We start from the raw sequence: 18049 nt of genomic DNA on the forward strand, positions 1-18049 counted from the left end.
CTCGGGTTTCCATATCATCTCTGTGTCGTGACGCCTTTTCCCGGCAGGTAGTATCCCTGGGCGGCTTGGAGCTCAGGCATACTTATGTGTAATGATTCTCTTTCCCACACTTATGGCACGTGGAGCCGTACACAGTGCACGGTTTGTTCCTGCTATTTTGTCCTCCACACCATATGCAGTCTTTTGGCTTCTTGTTGGATGGCCTTCCTTGTGGCCTCTGGTGCCTCAGGGCGTTGACTGTTGGGGTATTGCTCTTTGACAGATCAGTGTCTAACGGTAAGCGGCTTATAATCTGCTCCATCTCCGCAGCATATTCATCTGTCTTTTCACGTAAACGTCCCAATGTCAGGATAGTATCAAGCGGGAGGTCTTCTTCAGCTAGGACTGCACGCCTTAGCTTCTCCGAGAACAGCTCATGTATGACTTGTTGCCTGACTGCAAACTCCTCATCTGGGAAGTCACACGACAGCGCCATCTCTCTCAACCGACTGTGGAAATCATCTATGTTCTCCTGTGGGCATTGTCTAGCTTGACTCATTTTAAACCTCTAGGTTAAGCATGAGAAATGCTCTCTTCATCTCCTCATCTTCAATCTTGCAGGTTTGGAGGGAGAGTTTAAACTGTTGCAGCCACAGTTCCCACCGGAGGCCAGTGCGGGCACCAAATGGTTGAAACGGTTGCATGAACGTACTCTGTGTGGTATCCAACCATGTGCTGGTGTCTGGGTTCCGGCTCTGGCTTTGCAACCTTTGCGGCGTTGTGATATCGTATGCCATGTTTACACCTATTCCTTGCTGCCTCCTCCTGACAGGCGTGGCTTGACTGTGGATGAGTCAGTAGGGTCAGCACGTGTGTGGGGTACTAGCGTGCTCTTCACATAAGCTGGGGTACTCCTGGTGCCGTGCTTAAGCTTCATATCTACGACACCATAGGATTCATGTGGGGACTACTAGATGCTCAGTGCTAGCATGTGCTGTACTCTGTCTGTGCCAATAGGTTTATGCCTCTGAACTGAGTCACTGTCTTTGTAGGCACTCAGTGCTAGTACATGCTATACTGCTGCTTTTGGCTGTGGCAGTATTTTGGGCTTGTGAACGGGCTCCCTGTCTTTGTGCCTTTTCCTTGGTTTGTTAGGTGTGCCTTGGGTGGTGAAAATGGCCTTTTAGTCCTTATTGTGCTTACTCCCCCACACACAGTTTCTTTGCTTCACTTCAGGTGATGTATATCTTTACTTCACTTCAGGTGACGTTTATAGATGGGTGGTGAAAATGGCCTTTCAGTCCTTATTTGCTTACTCCCCCACACAGAGTTTCTTTGCTTCACTTCAGGTGATGTATATGTGGGCGTGCCAGGGCACAGCTGGGGCTTGTGTGAGTAGCCGTTGACTGTTGCACGGGAAGCAAGGCACTTACTGTTTAAGTCCTCGACGGCGGGCTTGTGTCTTTTTTTTTCCTCACGCTCCCCAGCTTTACTGCCTGGCGTGAGTAGCTCGGCGAGCCCGGGCTGCCGGGGGAGCGTGAGCACCTGAAGTCTTCTTTCCAACAGGTCCGCAGGGGATCCCCGCCTCATCGCCAGTGTGGTGTGTGAGGAGGAGGGCCTGGCCTAGCTACGTGACGCACGTAGCGTCACACGAAATGAAAACACAAACACTGGGTATGGGTGTCCGAGCGGGAACTGCCTTTTGGCGGGTTCCGCGCTCGCCTTTATTAACTTATCACAATATACTACAGAATTTTGTTTTAATCAATGCTTTGGGCCGCCTTTAACCAACTGCTACCAAGGATCAAAACAAATGCGTCTTTCTCCAAAGAGGCTTAGATTTGACCTTCACATGGTCGTTTTTTCTCCCGTTTGTTTGCTCTGACTAGCACTTTCTTGTACATCCTCTGACGAGAAGTTATATCTCTCCAAATTGGGACATCGGCTTTTAAAGCTACAAGCATCTTCTTAACTTCTTTACATTGCCTACCATACCAGTTGTTGTGATTTAACAGCTTACGCTGGAAGGTTTTCATATTTGTTACATGTTTACGCAGTATCGCAAGGAGAGGCTCAAAAGACTGTATAATTTGAATTTGAATGAGGCCCTGGGATATTTGCAGGCCAGTCTGTGCAACAAGTGGTTTCATATTTAACCATGTATTGCTAACTTGATGTTGAGACAATCCAAGTCCTTGTCTGTTAAAAGTAATCTCATCAGAAACCTATCTGCACTCCGGCCTACTTTCCTAGGATCTGTGTTCAAACCATATTTGAGTACGAGGATGTTATGATAACTTTCACAATGGGTGACTGCTTCCATATCAATTACATTGGGCCAAAAGTTAATTGGTATTAAGAAATAGTTAATTATGCTACAAGGAGTGTCTGAGATAGTTCTTCAATATCAGAGGCATGGTCCAGTCCCAATTAAGTAGGTGAGAAACCAATAATCATTGGTATCCCTCCTGCAATCCAATAATCTAACAGGGTGGATATTGAGAGGTAAATATTCCAAACAATCAAAAGGGTTATGATCTTAAGTAATACCCATTTTCATATTAAATCTCCCCTACCACCAGCCGATTATTTGCTGCAGTGCCATAATTTAGCTGAATGTCCAGAAACGTTTGCCGTATCATTAAAGATGTTATATCGTCTGGGTCTTTTGTTTCATTGTAGAAAAGAACTATTGTTAAATTGCTGCTTGACGGAAAATTCAGAATGACTGCAAATATCATATCAGTACTGAGCAGAGGTGATGCTTAGCTCTACCAAGATCCAGATAGCCAGACCCCCTTTAATCTGCCTCTGTGGGAACCAGATGTATTAGCACAAAAACTCAGAAACCATCAATGTTAAAGCATTTAACTGACCAGGCTTGCTGTAACATTAAAATATCAAATGAATTAACATAAGATAAATGTAAGAAAGGAAACGGAGGCTGGAAGAGGTAACTTCTTTTGGTGTATTATTACGAGCCCGCTGGAGTCATAACGCCCACAGCCTAGCTCCTCCAACCGCCGCTGCCGTCACGCGAACCTCTCCACTCTGAATAACAACAAAGAGGCCGAGCTCGCGTGACGGCGCACGGACAGAACATGCTAGTCTCTTCAATAAACATCTCTCCTTAGACATTAGATCGCTTAAACCTGCTACATTCTATGAGTCAATTATAATGGACCTTTTAACATTCTGTTAGTCCAGTGAAATATTTGTTATTTCCTCCACTTCTTTTGTACCATTTTCCAGAAAAGGTACAACAATGACCATGTAATAGTTTAGCCATTCAATATCCTCCAATGTTTCATGTGGTTGAAAAGGGTTTGGGCTAAAAACGTTCCTGGGAAAGAATGCATTTCACCCAGACTATTTTTTTGGACCATATCATAAGTTGTAAAGGAATGACTGAGAAATATCTTTGTATTATTTAGAGGCATAGGGGCCAGACAATAGAAAAACAAAGGGGAACAATTTGAATGCCTTTTCTGTGGGAAGGAGCATGTATCCATGTGTTTAATGTATCAGATGTTTTACCTTGATGTTTTCATGAAAGAACCACACTATCACCCTCTGTACTATTTGGGCTGTAAACAACCCAATTCACTCTTCTTGCCATTACAACATCTTCTTAGGATGTCTGTGCCATTAAATAGTAGGTATTTAGTCAAAACAAACTTTTATTAATGATAATGTCAATATATTTCCTTATGTGATCTGTAATCAAAGAAACATTACTAAGAATTAAAACTGTTGGGGTACATTGTGGAGGACGCTTCAGCTTGATCAAAGATGGATTTTTATTTGGATAGAAACATTTTCGTGTAGTGAAATACATTTTTTTTTATGTTAGTAGTCAATATTTATTGGATTTTGGTTCTTTCCCATAATGGGTAGAACACACATTTGCAACAGTGACAGATTCAGGGAGCTTAGTGGCTATTGCCTTGCCTGAACTAGCAAGTAGTTTCTGAGCTTCACCAAATTCCCCAGACTGATGTGTTGCAGCTTTGCCACCTGTCCCTCCTCTGGATAGTTTGGATATTACATTTTCTAAGTATTTTGATAGATTATTTGATGGGGGGAAAGATGCTATTAGGTTGTCAGCATTCTTCAATTAAATCCTCCAACTTCCTCATACGTTTGCCCAAATTAAAGAGCATTTGTCCGTTAATGGTCAGCATTTTCTGCGCAGCATTTTCCATGGGGAACCCTCAAGCATTAACTGAAACATAGCATCTGCCTTCTGACCAGTTTTAGATGGTAGAGAGGACTTCTGAGCTGACTTCATTTTAGGAGTTTTAGGTGGAACCACATCACCCCTTTTATATTCCAATCTGAATGACTCTTTCGGATGTTCAAATGTCCTTCTGGGTTTAACTTAAACATTTGGCTTATGACGGTCCCCAGAGGCATTCTAAATAGATTTCAATATACAAGTGCATTTCATATCTATCTGCAGGTTTGTGGCTTGGTAAGGGGGAGGATTTCCAGACCCACTAGTTTGCTCAGATGGTGGTGAAGGAGCAGTGCAAGGGGCTGATGGCATATTTTCAACATGGGCCATTTGTGATTCAGTATCAAGCCCAGTTTTTACAACAAAAAACACATCCATTAATGTGGGATGTACTAGCTGTATTCTTTTCTTTGAGTGGCTAATTTTAGGTGGCGACGCAGATGCCTTGCGTTTGGGCCACGTATCCATGGCAGGCTCTCTGATATAAATGAAATATGATGTATCAACAGTCCAAAAAGAGGGAAGTGAAACCTGGCAGGAAAATTCCATTTTCAGGCAGGACATTCACAACTATCTCCCAGGGTGTTTCTGAGATAATCCTGTGTGCCAAGCAGCGCCTTAAGATTTGAGGTTTAAAGAAGAATGTTGATAAACAACAGTGCACAGAGTGGCTAGTCAGAAGAGATTCAAGCAACTTGGGTTTCAAAATTGGAAACGTTAGTAACCAGCGCGCTCAATGAAAATTGAAACACACTCACCAATTGGTGCGTTTGCGAGCCTTACCTCACCCGTAAGGCCGCGCATGTTGTGGCGTGTCCCTCGCGCCAGTCTTCCTTTATTTTTCTCTTTAGGCCACCATGGAAAGGGAGAATGGACTACATCTAGTCCCTTCTCGCTGTTCCATGGTGGCTATTTTATTTAGTTTACATTTTGTTCACTTACTTTAATGGCCGCCATGGAAGGGGAGAAGGGACTAGGTGTAGACCTTTCTCCCCTTCCATGGTGGGCATTTTCTTTATTTACTATTGCAGCCATGGACAAAGAAAATGGACTATGTTTCCTAGGCCGCAGCAGCCATTTTTGTCCTTTTTTGTTTGGGCTGCAAAACGCATCGTGTCTAACAACCAGAAAAAAAGACCATTAATACCCCATTGTAACTGGCCGAGGTACTACTTGCAGTACACCCCTCGCTGGTGGGCCATTACCGCATCCGGTAATGTCCCGGGGGCCTTCATTAATGCCCTTGTTTCGCTTGGGCCTGTAACTATGGACCACAGGAGCATTGCCTGACATGGTAATGGCCCGCCGGCTCTGGGCTTATTGCCTAAGTACAGCACAGACAACAATAAAATAGCAAGACAGCCTGGAAAATGGGCAGGAGAGCCGTGACCAGCTGATAGGCACTGGCGTGAAGAATCAAATCAAGCAGAGTAGCAAATGTTCAAAAGAAAAGAGAGACCTTAATAAGCATTCCACAGGATAGTCTGCAGCGACCCTTCATGTAGCTCACATGGTTTGCTCCGCACCATTACCCACAGCATCATCAGTCAACTCCACACTGTGAATTGATGACTGTTGACTGCTTGCTGCTGACAGCCTACTTCCCAGTTAGTCCCACTTCGCTGTGGCTGCATCGTGGCATCTTGATTATGGAGTCCCTCTCCAGGTTCTCGCTCTGCCCATCAGAATTTTCAGATAAGCAGCCTGCTCCCGCTGCCTTCCGCTACCAACTTCCTGCTTAGCATCACTTTGCTACAGCAGCTAGATTATAGATTCTATCTCTAGGATATCACTCCTCCCAGCAGATATTTTAGTCAAGCAGCCTCCTCTCGCTGCTTCCTGATACCGACTGCTCACTTAGCGGCACTTTGTGAAGTCACTCCTGTATCATTTCTCACATTGGATAGAGTAGATAACTTGAGGACTTGAGATCTTTATTTTCTATTTGTAATGCACACCACTGTCAAATGACCAATAGAGTGACATGTACAAGTGTTTCTGTATTTGGTATGTGTATACTGTAAATCCTGTAAATCCTCTGGATTGAAGAAATGTGATCATGGAACTTGTCACCACAAAAGTAAGGTTGTCATCCATATAAACCCTATGTGGTGGGGAAAATGTATCACCTTATTCTAAAAGACCAGAACCGGAAATGTCTGAATATTCATCAATGTGGGGCTCACCTCCCATCCTATGAGGTCCTCTGAGTTTATGCTCTGTCAGGTTGTGCAACCTGTGGGTCTCCACATGTTTTGCACTACAACTCCCATGACACTTCACCACTGAATATACTGGCCAGGTCTCAAGGGAATTGCAATCCAAAACATCTGGTGATCTAATCAAGACTGGTTATGCCGGTCAAGTGGCACAGCGAGTAGAGCGCTCGCTTTGACATCGGTGCAGAGTCTGCTAACGCAGGTTCGAATCCCGGCGGGGCCAAACTCAGCCTTTCATCATTCCGAGGTCGATAAATGAGCACCACACACCGTGGGTAATAATAAGCAGCGCTCAGATACCTGAGGGTTTGTAGCGCTATATAAATGCCAAATTATTATTATTATTAATGGTTGAAGGCCCCTGTGTTAGTGGTTAGTAGTTGTGGGGGGTATCTTTTAGCGCAATGTTAAATTTGAAAGGTGGCCTGCCCCTTTTCCAGATACATTTATATAAATGTGATTGAAGCCCAATAATTTTGATAGACATTTGGTATACTTTTTATACACATTTTGATACAAATCTTATATAATTTTAATATAGATTTTATAAATAGTTTTGATATCGATTGTATATCAGTTTGCACAGGTCTGGAACAATTGTGATGCTGTTGGGAGTGGGGCTTGTAATGTGGCTATATAGCTTTTGTTGTAGACATGGAAAACACATGCACTGTTCCGGCTTCTCAGGGGCTATCCAGCGTGGTATCCAGGAAACAACGATTATGAACCATGACAGTTACAACAAGGGGAAAAAAAAACAAGTCCCTGCTATCCCAACACTAGTTATGCCCCTGATTGTTTTATGAGGTATGATGGGATGGAAGATGATCAGGATTTTATGGGACGACAACTTGGTTCTGTAGCAGCCCCTAGATGTAGAGCCCTGGCGAGCATCTGCGGACGGTGTGAACTCTGAAGACAATGACAATTAATCTATAATCTCCCATGTGCGGGAGTGAGGACAGCCAAGCTGTAACAGAAACTATTAATATTTACTGTTTTTGCAGTTCAAACAAACTTGAAAACCCAGGGAATCGCGATAATAGTGTGTGTGGGCTGTATTTTGCTAATGGAGACCAATAGCGTTAAGACAATACCATTATTTATTGTGTTTGCTGTTCAAACCAAATTGAAAACCCGGAAGATCGTGATAATAGCCTGTGTAAGGAATGTATTTTGCTAATCAAGACCAATAGCATTAAAGACGATACAGGCACAAGAGCTCTCCCCCACGCTGATATACTAGTTATCTAGTGCTTTACAGCCATAGTGGTGGGAGCGTGTTTAAAACACCACTTTTACAGGTGGTGCAATGGGCATAAAATTGATGATCCCCAATAGGATGCTCTTGAATGTTTGGAAATATCTTATGTGGACAATTCGCTATGTAAAATATGTAACATGTTGAGCCCTAAACGCCTTGTAGAAATGATGCGGCTTATACAGCCACTAACACAACCATGCAACACAACCATGCAAGTGCCAGCGATGACCATACCAGCAAGGTGAGCACACGCAAGCCCCGCTCTGCTGTGCCTTACCTCCCGATGCCCAAAGAATCCCATAGATTCCTCCCTTCAGGGTGCCCTTGCGCCATTATTCTCAGCCGAAATCGCATGGGAGCGAGGCTGTATCACATTGCCTAGCAACAATCTCCCGTCTTCAGAGCCCCATTTCCACCGGCAGGTGGAGTCCGGCCCACGTGATCTAAGGCCCACGGGGGACAAGGCCCTGTTTGCGCCACAGCTGATCCACTTCCCAGCGGTAACGGAGAGGGCAGGAGCCCTTTCTCCTCATCCCCGCTCTAACGCTGCACCATCCAGTTGATCACATCGAGCTGCAGGAGCAGCTGCACAAGACCGTGCACCATCCGGTGGAATACCTCAAGCTGCAGGAGCAGCTGCGCATGCAAGTGCCAGCAATGACCATACCAGCAAAGTGAGCACATGCAAGCCCCTCTCTGCTGTGCCTTACCACCCTTCAGGTTGCCCCCGTGCCATTATTCTCAGCTGAAATCGCATGGGAGTGAGGATGTATCACGTTGCCTAGCAACAATCTCCCGTCCTCAGATCCCCATTTCCGCCGGCAGGCGGAACCCAGCCCACGTGAGCTAAGGTCCACGGGGGACAAGGCCCTGTTTGCGCCTGTCCACGCACAGCACGGGCCCCTATCGCTAGCAGGAACTCCTAAAAGGCAAGCATATTTATTTTTCCCTCCTACAGCCACTTGCCTCTCCACGAACTACCAACTACGCTTGAAATTCCTGACCTGCACGTCCCACGTAGCTCTTCCAACTGACCCAGAACTATATGAATAACTGAATGTTCACCTCATACAACCCTACTCATCCTGTCCAATACTTGCCTGATTAATTGATTTATTTTATGTACTGCACCCAACTGGCTCATAGCTGCCTGATTTATTGATTTATTTCATCTACTGCGCCCAACTGGCTAATAGCTGCCTGATTAATTGATCTTATTTCATGTACTGCGCCCAACTGGCTCATAGCTGCCTGATTAATTGATTTATTTCATGTACTGCACCCAACTGGCTCATAGCTGCCTGATTAATTGATCTTACTTCATGTACTGCACCCAACTGGCTCATAGCTGCCTGATTAATTGATTTATTTCATGTACTGCACCCAACACACCCAGATCTAAATTACTATCTGATTGCTGCTCCAAGTACTGGTCCCAATCTGCTCAGAGTTATCTATTACCACATGTACAGCACCCAAATTGCCTTGAATTGTTGCCTCTTGTACCGCGACCTATCTGCCTAGAGTTACCTGGGCAACTGTCTGTACAGCTCATGCCCCACACCCTACCCACCCTGTACTGCTTAATTACTGCCCGCATTCCAATTACACAAATGCATCACATCACCACCTGTAGACCAGCCCCCTCCCTACCATGCAACCCCACACGCAGCTCCCTCCCCCCACACCTCCGTACTCTATCATTAACTCTCAGCCTAGCCATCTACTGGCTCAACACCAGCATGTTGCTGCCACTCTCTGATACACATTCCTCTACTCTACAGCACCAAACCACCACATCCACCTCATCGACTTCCGTACCATGCCATCACCTAGTCAAGCCAGAGAGCCAAACCTTTTTACAATCGAGACTTACCAGGCTCAGGGCACGCTCATAGCCCAGGCCTCATCTAGGCGTACTCATCACCATTATCCTCAGAAACCACTGTCTAAGCTTCCACACCTGCATACCCCCCACTCTCTCACCCACACCAGGCACCAGCCTTCCGACAACCCCCTCGACTCACCACATGCAGCCCCCCTTCCTGCCCACCTCCCCCAGCATCACTCCCACCCTCCATCCCAAACCCACACTGGCACCATCCTCACACCCCACCACCAACCCACATCCCGCCCCATCCCGGAAAAATCCCTCTCACAGCCCTGCACTCAAGTTCGCCTGCATCAACACTCGTTCTCGCCCCGCCCACGCACTCGACATCAATGACCTTACCTCCCACCATGACCTCGACCTCCTGGACGTCACGGAAACATGGCTTCATGAAGCCGCAGGCCCAGCCATCTCCCTAGCACTCCCTGACGACTGCACCATCCTGAGATAGGATCGTAAATCTTCCAAAGGCGGAGGCACAGCTCTTAACGCTAAGGACACACTTACAATCAGACTGTGCAACCAACAATGGGAAAGCAGCGTTGAGCTCCTCATTGCCAAACTTACACTCTCCTCCTCTTACACAATGAATATTCTGATGACATACAGACCACCCGGCACAGCTCCCAACTACCAAATACACCTCCTCCACATCCTAGGTCACAATCTAAAAAGCTCCACTAAAACCATCCTACTTGGAGGCCTTAACTTAGGCCTACTTGACCCAAAGGATAAAGCAGCCACCTCATTTGCCAAAGAGCTATCAAACCTAGGGTCCACTCACAGAGTCTATGAGCCAACGCACAGTAAAGTCGCACCATTGATTGGATTGCGGACCACAACTGCTCATCTGCCATCACTGATATAGCGCCACTCCCATGGACGGATCATCTTTGCATCCATTTCACCATTCCTACCAGACCTCTACCTAAAACATTATCCTGCGCCCCGGCAGCTGAAGTTCGAAGCTCCAAAAACACACCAAAGCCAGCCACCTACCTCTTCTAGACATACCAAAACTCAACTCCCCTTTTGTGAACAACCCCTCCTCTCTTGCCAGCAAGTCATTGAATCTATAGCACCACTTGAAGATAAGAAGGAAATAAAATCCATGCACACCAACTGTTGGTTCACAGATGAACTATTCTCCCTTCGCGCCAACAAACTCCTGGCCCTAGCAAAATGCCAATCCACACCCAATCCCTCCACCCTGACAGAATTCAAAGACATCACATCAACTTACGAAAAGCAATATTTAAAGCCAAATCCGAATCATTAAACCTCAGAATCTCCACCGCCAACTCCAAATCTAAAGAAATGTTCTTGATCTTTAAAGAATTTATCACCCCTTCTACTATTCCTGACGAAATCACCCAAGATGAAGAGTGTTGTTCTTGTATCCAGGCAGCCCTCCTCAATAAAATCAATCTACTCCAAGATAAAATGCAATCACAGCGCAAAGCCCTACCCAATCAGGACAATACGCACACCCCCATCAGATCCACGCCACACCCTGACACCCCTCTCTTCTCCTTCAGAGAAGTCACTGAAAAGGAAGTAGCAGACCACCTCCAACACATCATACCATCCACATGCAAGGGAGACATATGCCCCCCAGCCATCATCAAACAATGCTCCGAAGCACTAACCCCGATCATCACTGCATTTATTAATGCATCCTTTTTGACAGGTACGGTACCAACTAGCCTAAAAGAAGCGTGGGTCCGTCCCCTCTTAAAAAAAAAGTATCTAGATCCTACCTGCCCCAACAACTAATGACCCATCACCACAGTCCCCTTCCTTCTCAAAATCCTTGACAAAGCTGCCCACTTCCAAATCCAACACTACCTCGAATCAAACGCCATCCTAGGAAAAAGACAGTCAGGTTTCCGCAAAGGCCACGGCACAGAAACCGCCCTTCTAGATTTAAAAAATCAAATCACCAAAATAATGGACATGGGCAAACCAGCACTGCTGTTACTCCTGGATCTCTCTGCTGCGTTTGACCTGGTTGACCACAACATCCTGACCTCCCACCTATCTAACATAGCCCCCTTCTCTACTAGAGCCCCCGCATGCATAGCATCCTTCCTAGAGAGCAGAGCCATGAAAGTCTACTACGACCAAGCCAATGCACCTCCTACCACCATCCACTGTGGAGTGCCCCAGGGGTCATGTACCGCACCAACCCTTTACAACCTCTTCACAAAGCCTCTCTTCGACAAATTGGACTCGCTCGGCATAGCCTACACAAATTATGCCGATGATACGCACGTACTCCTCCCTCTCACTGGCTCATACGACCTAGATGCAGCAGCCCTCCTTCAAATCTACACTACCATCCAAACCTGGATGGCAGCCAATGCACTCTGCTTATACAGGGACAAAACCGAGATTATCCTTCTAGGCCCCAAAGAAATACTACCCAAACTTGACCAAATATATAACAACTTCACCATTGACAACTCCATCATACCTGTCTCCACCACCGTAAAACACTAGGAGTCTACCTAGACTCTACCCTCTCTATGACTCATCAGGTCAGCGCCATTGCCTCAGCATCTGCTCACACCACCAAACTCATAAACGCCATAAAACTGTTCTTAACCACTCAGAACTGCCTCTCCATCGCCTGGGCCACAATAGGAGCAAAACTAGACTATTGTAAAGCGCTCCTTGCAGGCACCTCTAACCAAAATCTCCACAGACTTCAAATTGTACAAAACAACGCGCTTTGCGCAGCCCTCACCATCCCCAAAAGGGAATACATCACCCAGGCCAGGCGAGCTGCCCACTGGCTTTGCGATAAGGAAAGAATTAACTTCAAGATACTTACCCTAACGCATAAATGCATCAACCTAACTGCCCCTTCATGCTTACCAGATACCATTACCATAGACACATCCACATGCCCCAAAAGAAGTAATCACACCAATCAACTCCGAGTACCCTTCATCAAAAGAGCCAACACAGGAGGCATCAGCTTCCCTCACATAGCTCCCAAGCTATGGAACGCCCTACCCAACGCACTCAGAGCTGAACCCACACTCTCCACCTTTCATAAAACCCTCAAAACTACCCTGTTCCTATAGCTTCCCTGACCCTCTCCCTCCCTCTTTCCCTCCACCCGGCCTCCGACTCCTGTAACTAAGTTAGGTCTAAGCATACTCTGTGAAACAAAAGGACCTTGCAACCAAATGCTATATTTATGCATACCCTGTTAACAACAAGTGATATGTCTTCTTCCCATGTAACCAGCAAGTGCCTCTGTAACAGTGCTACGATGCCTAAGGGCTGATGTGCGCTCTACAAATGCTAATAAATAAAAATAAAATAAATAAATAAGGGACTGAGCAATATGTGTCTAAAACATTGTAGACTATAGAATCTGTGAATAACCCCCTTTTGTAAATGGAGCAGTTTAGATGGAAGTGTCCGATGTGTGTTAGAAGCATCCTTGAAAAAACAGTTCACGAGTCGGAGGTGATAAAGTATATCTAATTCAGTATAGAGAAACGTACATGACACTCTGCAATTTGACCTATGAAGATTTTGACTGTAGATATTTGACATTTATTTATGCTTATTTGCAAGAAATAAAAAATTAATGTCTATTGGAATGTCAACATGTTTGCTTGTCGATGCGGTGGAAGGAAGGTATACAAAATAATTGTGCATACTATGGCATGTAAAGTGAATACAAATGTGAATCAAAATTGATGTTTTAAATGTCAAAAAAATGTATTGCCTCTTTATGGTCAGTGATTTTGGGGTGAACATGGCCTGCGTAAAGCGCAAAGCTGTGAAAAATATATTATGGTGAAGGAAAAATATATTCCGGTGAAGGGAGTGTTGGTAGTTACAGAGGGGTTGACAGCCTGTGTTTTAAACTGCAAACTGATGGTGAGAATGTGTCAAGGGGTCATGGCCTGCGAAGCAGGAGGCCTACCACTGCCCAAGCATTCCCAAAAACATTTTAAACAATGAATGACTGTGGTATCTGACACCTATCACCAATGGCAGGCAGATATTATGCATATGAGCCAGTTCCAGGGGTACAACAACGTTTTCGCTATATGCCATCCGTCATGGACGTCCTATCAAAATACGCCTATGTTGAGGATTTAAAAACCAAGATGTGTCCCGGCATTGCGATGGATTTTAAATGCATTTTTAACAGCATGTGATTGCACGTTAATCTACAGGCAGATGCCGGTAAGGAGTATTTAAATAAGCTGCTACAGAGTCTTCTAAAGTAACCTCTGGTACATCACTTCGTAACACGCTCTAAGGTTAAAGCTTCTATTGTAGAACATTTTATACGCACCTTTAAAAAAAAGTAGATATGTGGAGGCCTTAACAGCATTTATGAATGTGTATAACAACACCCCAGAATTCCTTGGAGGTCTGAAAAAAACTGGAGGGTGAAAGATATTTTAAAAGGAAACACAAATGCATCTCAAAACACAAGGCTGTCTTTACAAAGGGGTATGAGCAGAACTACAACGATGAGATCTTTATCATAGATGGAGTGATTCAGTGGGACGGTCTTTATACATACAGATCAATTGGTCTTTACACATACAGATCTATTAATCAATTGATTATTTGGGGGAGGCTGTTCAAGGTGTTTTTTACCTGGAGGAGATCCAGAAAGTCGGTAAAGACCAACAACAAGTTTATACACTAGAAGAAGCCATAAGGAGTAAAGGTCGCAGAGATAGGAAGCAGTAGCAAGTCAAATGGTTGTGGTGGCCTGAAAAATTCAACAGGGCCCAATTAAATTTTCTGCAGGGCCTGCACGCATCTGTCAGGTTTGCTTCAGCGGGGAGACTCTGTAACAAGCTATGAACCATGCAACATGTTAGAAATGAAGACGAACCGCGGGACAATACCCGTGCCAATATTAACAGGGGTTTGAAAGCTTACTGCTTTACAGCGATATCGTGGAGTAGCATAGGGTTGGGGATAGCTATGCCCTGCTACTTAGAAGCGTGGATTTTAGAGGAAACAACGATATTGTGAACATTCCATACAACAAACCCAATTACATCTTTGTGTGTAAAAACCACTTCAACACTGTTAACAAACAGATAAGAGACGATCAAGGACAGTTTGTATCATTTAAATACGGGGAAATCGGTCTGCGCTGCACTTCAGACCGCTCCGATTGAAAGACTAGTAAAACAGTGTTATAATTGCGGTGGTGAAGAACTATAAAGACCCCGGGGCCTACAGAGAATATTTCCCGAACCATGCCGGTTACGGCAATCAGCCACATTTTAGTGGGAGACCGTAATATATGGAGCGGGGCTCAGAGGAATCTTTAGAAGTCTCTTGAGATGTGCAATACACTTCCTACACCGTGGCTTTGAATAAGCTAAACCGCGGGCACCAATGTTGCAAAAGACGTCATCGGGAGTGTGACAATGGCAGTTGCTGACCATCTCACCAAACAGAAAAAGGAGGGCCAGGACGGATCAGGCTTCATTATAGACCATGTAGTAGCTTTAAGAGAAAAGGGTCAGTGTCCCATATGCACAGCTGCCCGAAACCCACCAAGAAAAGCAGCTTGGGGGCTTGATTCTGGATTTTAAGTGATCCACCGGAGCTGATTTCGCCACGGCCGGAAAGTTCGCATGAGAAAGGTGTGAACTACCAAAAGTTTGCACCTTTCTCATGCGAGCACACTTACATACTCCGGGGGCTGCAGGGGTTTCTGTACTGTAAAGTATAGTGAGCGGGGTGTTGCGTGGGACACCCCCGAAGCCCCTGTTTTTTTTCTTTTTTTTGCGGGTGTGCTGCGGGGGTGTCCCCTGCAACACCCTGCTCACTATACCACACAGTATAGCGAGCGGGGTGTTGCGGGGGACACCCCCGCAGCCCCTGCAGTTTTTTTTTTACTTACCTGCAATGCTACCACCAAAGGTTCGAACTTTTGGTGTTCGAATCTGTGGTGGTAGCATTTTTCAGTCGTTTTGTACCGTCGGACCTTTTCTTTGCTCCGATCGTACAAAACCTGATTCAGACAGCCAAATAAGAAGAAGAAGTGAGTTATCCCTAAAAGAAACAGGGCAGTAATAACTTTTAAAGAGCAATGGCCTTCTTCCATCGAGTCTCTTGGGAGTGTGTGAAATCAGAGCTCGATCGCTTCACTGTACTCCCGGCTCAGACTAGCATCGATAACAGTTTTTTTCATGGAGGTCTCGCCTTGGGTTGCTCTATTGCTGCTAGCCCCCATAGAATTCTTTGTATAGGGGTCGACAGACATGTATCTTTATTTGAACGATACTCTGCTGCATTTAACCAGCAAAATAACAAAGGCTTATAGGACCAACATTGCGGCTAGTGCAGCTATGGCTAAGATCGCATATCCCATAGCCACCAAGTTCAACCAGGTGAATGTGACATTGGGCGATCAAATGATAACACAGAGTGATGTATGCCTACAGGGCCTAGATAGAGAGCCTATTAAATTTTGGCCATGATACCCTGGATGGGCAGATCTCAGCAGGGCTCTTTTACAGCGACAACGTGGGGGTTTTCAACACCACCACTCTGGATGGTGTGAGACAGGCATGGTTTCAAGATATGACACAGATAACAGTTGTACAATTCAATATCAAAATATTTATTAAGGCTCAGGATGGTGTCACGCCTAACTTGCCCTATAACTGTGGTGGAAATGTCCCTTCCTAAAGAAAACTAAGGGAAGTCTGCCTGTAAATCCAAATCAAAAAGTCTGTATGTGTCAAACCTTATGCTTGCCCTCACATCTAGAAATACACATGGTGTGGATTTCTTATTAGCCAACAGAATAGTGTTCAAATGTAAAGTCCCAGCTCTTTTCAACATAGGTTTTTTCACAAGTTCAATACAGTTTCAATAGCTGCTTGTCTTACCAATGTTCTCTCAAGTCTTGAGGTTCCCTTCCCCAAGTTCAATCTAGCACAGGGCACACAAAAGGGGCCTTGAGGTTCCCTCCCCAAGACAGCATTTCTCAGTTCTTAAGTTCTCAGGATTGCCTTCCCAGGATTGCACTTGCATTTGCTTAATGTTGCTTGTAAGAAAATAATAGGTCACTTAACCTGCCTTCTAGCTTGTTTCAGCATTCAATTCCGACTTCTCTGTGGTTCCTTCACAAAGTATCTTGCTTGTCACCATTTAGGGCTTGCTGGTCTAGGCACAGTTGTCAGACCACACGGTCCACCCTTCGCAGGTCGTGCAACCATAAGTTCCCTCTTACCTTGTTTAACACCTTCACAGCCTTTCAGCTTCAGGCTTCTGACTTTCCACACTTACATTCTCTTTAAGTGCTGCAACTCTTGTTCATCTGTCATTTACTTTTCCCATACATTTATAAGTCTTCTCCTCCTTGAGTTATCAACCTCTTTGCTTTTGTTCTGTTCACAATGTTGCTTTCACTCAGTCTGACATGTCTTGTCAGTTTATTTTCCAATGTTCATTCGGTATTTCAAATGCCTTTGTTTTTAATCAAATAGTACTTTCCATTCCGTTCGGCATTCAATATTGCGTATTTTCATTCATACAGTACTTTTCGTCCAGTTCGGGGTACAATATTACGTGATTCCATTCAAACAGTACTTTTCGTTCAGTTCGGTATTCAATATTGCTCATATATACTCAGTTTCATGAACTGCTACTTGCCTGCAGTTCCCTGGGAGCACTCGGGTGTGCGCATGTTCTCTGACCCTCACCGGCTCTTCTCAGCTCCTCGGTGGCGGTCCCTGCTGCTCACCCTTACCTTCTTGCCAGCCGGAATGCAGCCCACCTTGACTTTGCTTCCTCGCCAGGTACTTCTTTGCACATGCCAGAGATTGGAATGGCTGCGGCTTGCAGCCTTTATGGTTTTCAGTTATTCCGCAGCTCCAGCTGTCCTCCTTCAGTTTCACAGGCTCCTAGTCTTGCACTACCATGCGACTCGCTTGTGCCAGGTCCTGCAGGTTCTCCGGGATTTTTGCCAGTGCCCAACCTCATGATCTCATTCCATCAAGGTAGCTCTCTCTCTCTACATTGATTTGGGCTCGATCTTTTATACACCTGAGCCTTGTTAAGGGGCCTCGAGCGTGTGTTGTTGGCTGGTATTGCCTGACCACAACAAACCCAATTACTGGGACATGTCTGACCTTCAGTAGTGGATGCCTGCATATCCTTCTTCTTCATCCCAGTACTAGAGTGGTGTTTCACATAGGAATGTACATTACCCCTAGTCTCCTCTTCTTCGTCTCAGTACTAGGTAGGGGTGAATGGGGAAGTATGGGTTGGGATTGTATATAACCCATAAAGGCTGAGGAAGGGTAGCGTAGGTCAGTGTTAGGAAAGGGGGGGTACCATGTCTCGCCCTCAGGCACTCTCTTCCCAATCCCCAAGGACGCTCCAACCAGGTGATCCTCCCTCGCTTGTCCGCCCCCAGAGTCGGGATCCAAACTGATGGCCCT

The sequence above is a fragment of the Ambystoma mexicanum genome, chromosome 7p (genome assembly GCF_040938575.1).
Source record: "Ambystoma mexicanum isolate Mex_15411 chromosome 7p, UKY_AmexF1_1, whole genome shotgun sequence".
NCBI lineage: Eukaryota > Metazoa > Chordata > Amphibia > Caudata > Ambystomatidae > Ambystoma > Ambystoma mexicanum.